The sequence below is a fragment of the Ruditapes philippinarum genome, unplaced genomic scaffold, assembly GCF_026571515.1.
Source record: "Ruditapes philippinarum isolate M1 unplaced genomic scaffold, ASM2657151v2 ctg12569_1_1_1_1, whole genome shotgun sequence".
Lineage (NCBI taxonomy): Eukaryota > Metazoa > Mollusca > Bivalvia > Venerida > Veneridae > Ruditapes > Ruditapes philippinarum.
The window spans coordinates 1-7,263 of NW_026853435.1; the positions used below are offsets into that span (position 1 = coordinate 1).

Genomic DNA, 7,263 nt, shown 5'->3' on the forward strand with positions numbered 1-7,263 from the left:
TTTTATGGTTAAAGTTTTTACGTATAACAAGTGGATTAGAACTTCACACGCACATATAATAGGAAGTCACTGTCCGTAACATAGACAGAATTATCTCCCTTTTTGAAGTTAGATAATTTTGCATTATCAATCACTGTGGATAGTCAAGCACACAGTCCTGTCGACAGTGTTTAAATGTTTATAGCTAAAGTCCGTCTGATAATTACACTTCATTAATATTAATTTGCAATTATATTTCGAGTATATTTCTTTGGTATCATTTTATTTCCATATTGAATATCCCGATTAATCTGTTTTGGATTTTCTATTTTTTATTCTTTATTGTTTAGCTTTTGTACCTCAGTGGAGCTCCTTTAAGGGAACTATTTGCTGTTTGTGTTAGAATGATAAATTTAAACACAAGGCAAGTATAGATATACCGTGCTGTAAATTTAGATGTACTAGTATATACTGTTACTACATAGACAGTATAACATAATTTTTAATCAAAACAAGTTATACACCATAAATGTAAATATGATTTCATTATACCTTCATACATATCCTCAATAGAAATGAACAATTGAGGTAAAATATACATGGCTGTCAGGCGCAAGTGCTTATTGACTCTTAAACTTACTTTTTTGTCATCTCGGTTACATCTAGGGGATATATACCAATTCCCAGCTCCACTTTGGTAATATATACCAGTTCTAAGCTGCCCCTCGGATATGTATACCAGTTCTGAGGATATAAACCAGTCCTCATTAAAAGTCAGTTCTCTGAGTTGCCCCTCAGGGATATATGCAAGTCTCAGCTATACCTGAGGGATATATACCAGCTTTCATATGTCAATATGCTCTTTCACACAGACAGCCATATTTTATAAGTTTATATACTGAGATATATTTATGTTCATAGATAATTTATGATAGGTTCAATTAGAATTTTTAGTTAAACAATTTGTCATATTTTAGTACCAAGACATTATAACATTATAGGCATACATAAGTTATATTTCTGCTGATGTTAACATAATTATGATATGTTATTTTACATGTATTGTAAAACATATGTTACATGAAATAACTCAAAAGTTATATACCAAGATTAAGATATGTTATATGTAAACACATATTACGCATGTCTGTTTGTTACATGAAATTCTGATTGAATGTATATAGTACATATGTAAACATATTAGTACATGTAAATTAATGTTTATGGGATAATTACAAGCTATTGCAATCCTTTTATGAAGATAAGCTTATATTATTTTATAACAAGTAATGTTATGTGACATTTATACCTGTTTGTTTAAAGGCCCATTAAGACTGAAAAAAATAACACTTTTATTTTTAAAAACTTTCATTTTTTGTTCAAAAAGTCTCTAATTGGCCATATATCTAAGCCATCTTGTTTTTGTGTCGCCTTGAAAAGGTGACATATAGGGGTTACTTTTGTCGGCGGTGTCGGCGGCGGCGTCGTTGTCGGCGTCGGCGTCCGCTAAAGCTTGTCCGGAGCATAACTCAGTCACTATAAGTCTGATTGACTTCAAACTTGGTATGCATGGTTCTTTCAATAACACGAAGTGCAGTGCACAAGGACCGGTACTCTGCAGTTCTTATTTTTTGAGTTATTGCCCTTTGTTAATTTTCATACTTTAATTTTGTCCGGGCCATTTCTCTTCAACTAAAAAAGCTATAGACTTGAAACTTCATAGGATGATAGATCTCATTAAGAAGAAATGCAGTGCACAAGAACCAGTACTTTGCACTTCCTAATTTTTGAGTTATTGCCCTTTGTTAATTTTCATACTTTATTTTTGTCCGAGTCATTTCTCCTAAGTATAAAAGCCATTGACTTGAAACTTCATAGGATGATAGGTCTCATTAAGAAGAAGTGCAGTGCACAAGAACTGGTACTCTGCATTTCTTATTTTTTGAGTTATTGCCCTTTGTTTATTTTCATTTTTTAATTTTGTCCGGGCCATTTCTCCTTAAGTATTAAAGCTATGGACTTGAAACTTCATTGGATGATAGATCTCATTATTAAGAAGTGCAGTGCACAAGAATCGGTACTTTGCATTTCTTAATTTTTGAGTTATGGCCCTTTGTTAATTTTCATACTTAATTTTTGTCCAGGCCATTTCTCCGAAAGTATAAAAGTTATGGACTTGAAACTTCATAGGATGATAGATCTCATTAAAAAAAAGTGCAGTGCATAAGAACTGATACTCTGCATTTCTTATTTTTGAGTAATTGCCCTTTGTTGATTTTCTTTCTTTATTTTTGTCCTGGTCATTTCTCCTCAAGTATGAAAGCTATGGACTTAAAACATCATAGAATGATAGATCTCATTGATAAGAAGTGCAGTGTACAGAAATGCTGTTCTGCACGTATTATTTTTTTAGTTATTGCCCTTTGTTATTTTTCATATTTCATTTTTGTCCTGGCCATTTCCCCTAAACTACATTGTTCACAAGGCGACACATCCGACTCGCGGAGTTCTAGTTTTTTTTTTTGCATTTTGGCAACTAGTACAGTTATGATGAATAAGTATTTTATATGGATGTGAAATAACCATTTTGTTTGCATTTTTCGACACTAATCATATTTTCTTTTCAAACTCATTTTTGTCAGGGGATAAGAATATCACATGTTGTAAATCTATTATTACAACATAACCAAACACTTATTATTATTCGCCCTTTTTACAAAAAATAAATATCTATACATTTCTTACTTGTAATGTGCCTTTTAACTTTAAATATATATGGAGTAAATTCATCTAGTATATAAATAAACATATAATTACATGTAATTGTTTAATTACTAGGTATATGGATGTTTTTGTTTATTTTACATTTAGGTATGTTATGTCTTATTAACATATGCATCAAACATGTTTGTTTGTGATTTGGAATATAGATTATATCATTCAAGTACATCTGTATACCTTTATGCACATGTATATGATAACAAATCTATATTGTCCATATTTATACTTAAGTTAAGTTAAGATAAGTTTAATGTGGAATATGTCAATGGTACATACTTATATATTTTACATGAACAATTAACTTGAAATGTACATTGAAAAGTATCTAGACAAGTAGAAATAATTCTGTTTGTATAAATATAAACTTGTCCGAGAGCACTTATTAATTTGAAATGTGCACAATTCTATTCTCTTTATTTATAAGAACTTTGTTTGTTTATTAGAATAAGTTGGTTTTAATGAAGAATGAAGTAAATAAATGATAAAAACTGTTTAATTTGTCATAAGCAAGATGATGAAAACTAGCAAATTAAACAGTTCTATTCGGTATTACATGTATATTAATTATAACTTTGTTAAAGTGTGTCTTGATTTGTAATTCTATTAATTGATAATTGATAAAGTTATGGAGAACTATATGGGATTTAAATTATAGCAATACACACTTCCTTTCAGCCATTGATTGACTAAAGATTATTTTTTTGTATCATGTCCAACAATAAATATAGGTATTTTTTAACTTGTAGATTTTTAAATTTCCTCACTGTATTTAGAATGAATAGATACAACAAAAAATAACAAAGTAATGTTCTATTAGTGCAAATATAGTATTAATGTAAATTGTTTTTGATTAATTAGAAATAGCTTAATATGTTTTTTTAAATGGCGGCATGCATATCAGGTTAGAGAAATGTTCAAAATATATAACTATTAAATCTTGTCAGAGCACTGGGTTATGTTATTAATGTAATACAATGTACTTTTAAATTAGTAAAATGTATTTGTTTGCTTGTTTTGATAGCATGAGTGTGTGACTGTTCGTAATAAAAAATGTACAGAACTCATTTGTGCAATTATTTGTTTTTCCCTCTCCTACAAAACTAAATAAGGGCATATTACTTTTTTAGGTTACATTGACCTTGAATGTAAAACATTTTCTAATCGATAACTTAAGAACTTTTAGGCTTAGAAACTTCGAACGTGGTATGATGATTGTTCATGACCAGAAGATGAGCCCTATTATTTTTTGGGTCAAGGTCACTTTGACCTTGTAGGTAAAAAATGTTTCTGATCAATAACTAAAGAACTTTTAGGCATAGGAACTTCAAACTTAGTATGATGATTGTTCATGACCAGTAGATGACCCAAATTCTTTTTGGGATCAAAGGTCAAGGTCACATTGACCTTGTAGGTAAAAACGGTTTCCGATCAATAACTTAGACCTTTTAGGCACTTCAAACTTGGTATGATGATTGTTCATGACCAGTATATGATTCCGATTGATTTTGCAGTCAAGTGGTCAAGGTCACATTGATATTATAGGTAAAATCGTTTTCTGATCAATAACTAAAGAACCAATCAGCATAGGAACTTCAAACTAGATATGATGATTGTTCATGACCAGTGGATGACCCCTGTTGATTTTGACGTCAAGGGGTCAAAGGTCAATGTCATATTTAAATTGAAGGTAAAAACGGTTTCTGATTAATAACTAAAAAACGCTTATGCCTAGAAACTGATGATTGCTCATAACTAGTTGATGACCCTTATTGATTTTGGTCAATTTTAGGTCAAAACTTTCCTGATCAGTAACCTGACAACTCATTGGCTGTTAGCCCTCAAACTTCATAGGTGCATTGTACTTTGCTAGTAGATGACCCCTATTGATTTTTGGGTCAAGGGGCCAAGGTCATATTGACTTTGTAGGTAAAAATTGTGTCCGATCAATAACTTGACGAGCCATAGGCTGTTGACCCTCAAACTTTGTAGATGCATTGGTCTTGGCAAGTAGATGACCGCTACTGATTTTGTGGTCATTGCTATAATGTCATAGTCATATTGTCCTTGTAGCTAAAAACGATTTCTGATCAATAACTTGACAAACCATGGGCCTTTGGTCCTTGAAACTTCGTCTATGGATTGTTCTTGGCGAATATATGACCCCTTTTTACTTTGGAGTAAAAGGTCAAGGTCACCTTATCCTGGTATGTCAAGACGGTTTCCTATTAATAACTGGACAACCGATTGACTCTTGACCTTCAAATTTCAGATGCATTGCTTATAGTCAAAAGATGACCACAATGGTATTTTGGGGTCAAGGGGACAGAGGTCAAGATCACATTGACCTTATAGGTAAACACGTTTACTGATCAATATTTCAACAACTCATTGGTGAAATTTGTAACTCCCGAAGACAGCGAAAAACATCATTCCTTTTTTATGTGACCTGAATTGTGTTCGGTGCGCCAAAGTAAAGCATTTTTTTTATTCTATAAGTCGCTTATAATGGGCAAATCTGTATCTAGAGTTACCATGAAGCACAGCAGAACATCCATGCATTCTCATAGAGACTCGTCTGTGAACCTTCAGTCGGAAATAGGTAGGCTTATTGATGAGTCATTGACCGAGAATACCAGCAACATTATATAACACAGCAATTTCTTTCTTTTCAAAGTTTTTTATGGCAGGCAGATCATTGCAGTTGCCACTAAACGTGAAACAAATAACATAATATATAACTATAGTCTTTATTCATGTCTTTGCAACGATGTGCTTGTGTGCTTGTAAGTTAATAATTAGCTACATATCCTCTATATGTTAAATCACTAAAATTAATGACATGGTTGCTAATTAGAAAACTTATAAGTATAGGTGAAACGTTTGAATGAAGGCTCAAGACAACAGTTGCCACTAAATGTGAAACAAACAACATAATATATATTAATTATACTAATGCATTTCTTTGCAACGATATGCGTGCTAGACAATAATTAGCTACATACCCTCTATATGTTAAATCACTTAAATCAATCATATGAAACATTGCTAATTTTGAGTCTTATAGGAGTCGATTGCCTTTGACAGTTGAGGCATCAAAATTGCAGCTGCCTTTCATCCCTGCATGATCGTAAGAGGCGACCAATTGGGTTCGCATGACCAGAGTATCTGCATCTCTTAGCTCCAACAGGTGAGGTTGTTTTGATCCCGGGTTTTTCTTTAAGTTTGTAACTCCCGAGGTAAGCACAAATCATATTTTCAGTTTGGCGCCATATGACCTAAGTTGTGTCGTTGTGCTGTAAGGCCAAACAAAAACAACAACAAAATATGTTAGCACAAAATTCAGCTCAATTTCTGATTCTATAAGTCACTTATAATAGGCAAGACTGTATCGAGAGTTACCATGAAACACAGCAGAACATCCATGCATTCTCATAGAGACTCGTCTGTGAACCTTCAGTCGGAAATAGATAGGCTTATTGATGAGTCATTGACCGAAAATACCAGCAACATTATATAACACAGCAATTTCTTTCTTCTCAAAGTTTTTTATGGCAGGCTGATCATTGTTGTTGCCACTAAATGTGAAACAAATAACAGAATATATAATTATAGCCTTAATTTATGCCTTTGCAACGAAATGCTTGTAAGACAATCATTAGCTGCATATCCGCTATTAATATATGTAAAATCACAAAATCAATGACATGAAACCTTGCTAATTAGAAAACTTATAAGTAAAGGTGAAACGTTTGAATGAAGACTCAAGACGAGCCCGGGGTTCTAAGAATACACGTCATTCTAAAACAGACAACTTTTTGAAAATAAATTTCAGCTTTACAAAGTGTTTGTCTCTCTCAGTACAAGAACATGTTATTTGAAGCTGCTTTTTCGCATGCAAACATTACAGTTCTTAGAAAAAAGCTAAATGTCACCAGCTAGGCTAATTCCTAACAAAACAAGAGATTTTCATGCGTACTAGCAAATACTTTTGTGTCCTTTTCTCGATATCAGAATAAAATATATAAGATACCATTGCACTTATCTAACTAGTATTATTTACATAGACCAGACCTTCGGAAGTTTTCCATAAAATAACATGTGATAACAGCATCATATAACATAACAGCAGGTAAATTAACAGTTACTTATAAAGTATGGTGCAAATGAAAACGGTTCCAGTATTTATCGCTCAACGGAAAAAGAATGCGGTTTTTAAATTCAGTGTTGTACGGTGCTCCAATATTCGAGTCAATAGGCCTTTTTTCAACATAAATATTCCCTAAAATTTACAATACAAACACACAATTTTGTATGGAACTTGAATTTATGACTAACCATAATGTATACACAAGCTCGTAGGGTCATAAAACAAATACATTGTTGTTTTAGCATATGTTTTTGTGACAAGTACGAGTCATGTTGAGGTAGACACGATCTTTTGTAAACACTATTTCTTCGAAGTATGTAATTTTTGTGAATTGACTTTGTGTTGTGCTAGATTAA

The 7,263-nt window shown here is 32.3% G+C and overlaps 1 long non-coding RNA gene across 1 annotated transcript; it reads left to right on the forward strand.

Annotated features, from left to right (window-relative positions):
• Positions 1 to 10: 10 nt before the first annotated feature.
• LOC132736871 (uncharacterized) lies at positions 11 to 3,824 on the forward strand. Its single transcript, XR_009626638.1, has 2 exons — positions 11 to 1,405; positions 2,493 to 3,824. It is a non-coding gene; the product is annotated as an uncharacterized LOC132736871 (long non-coding RNA).
• Positions 3,825 to 7,263: the final 3,439 nt, after the last annotated feature.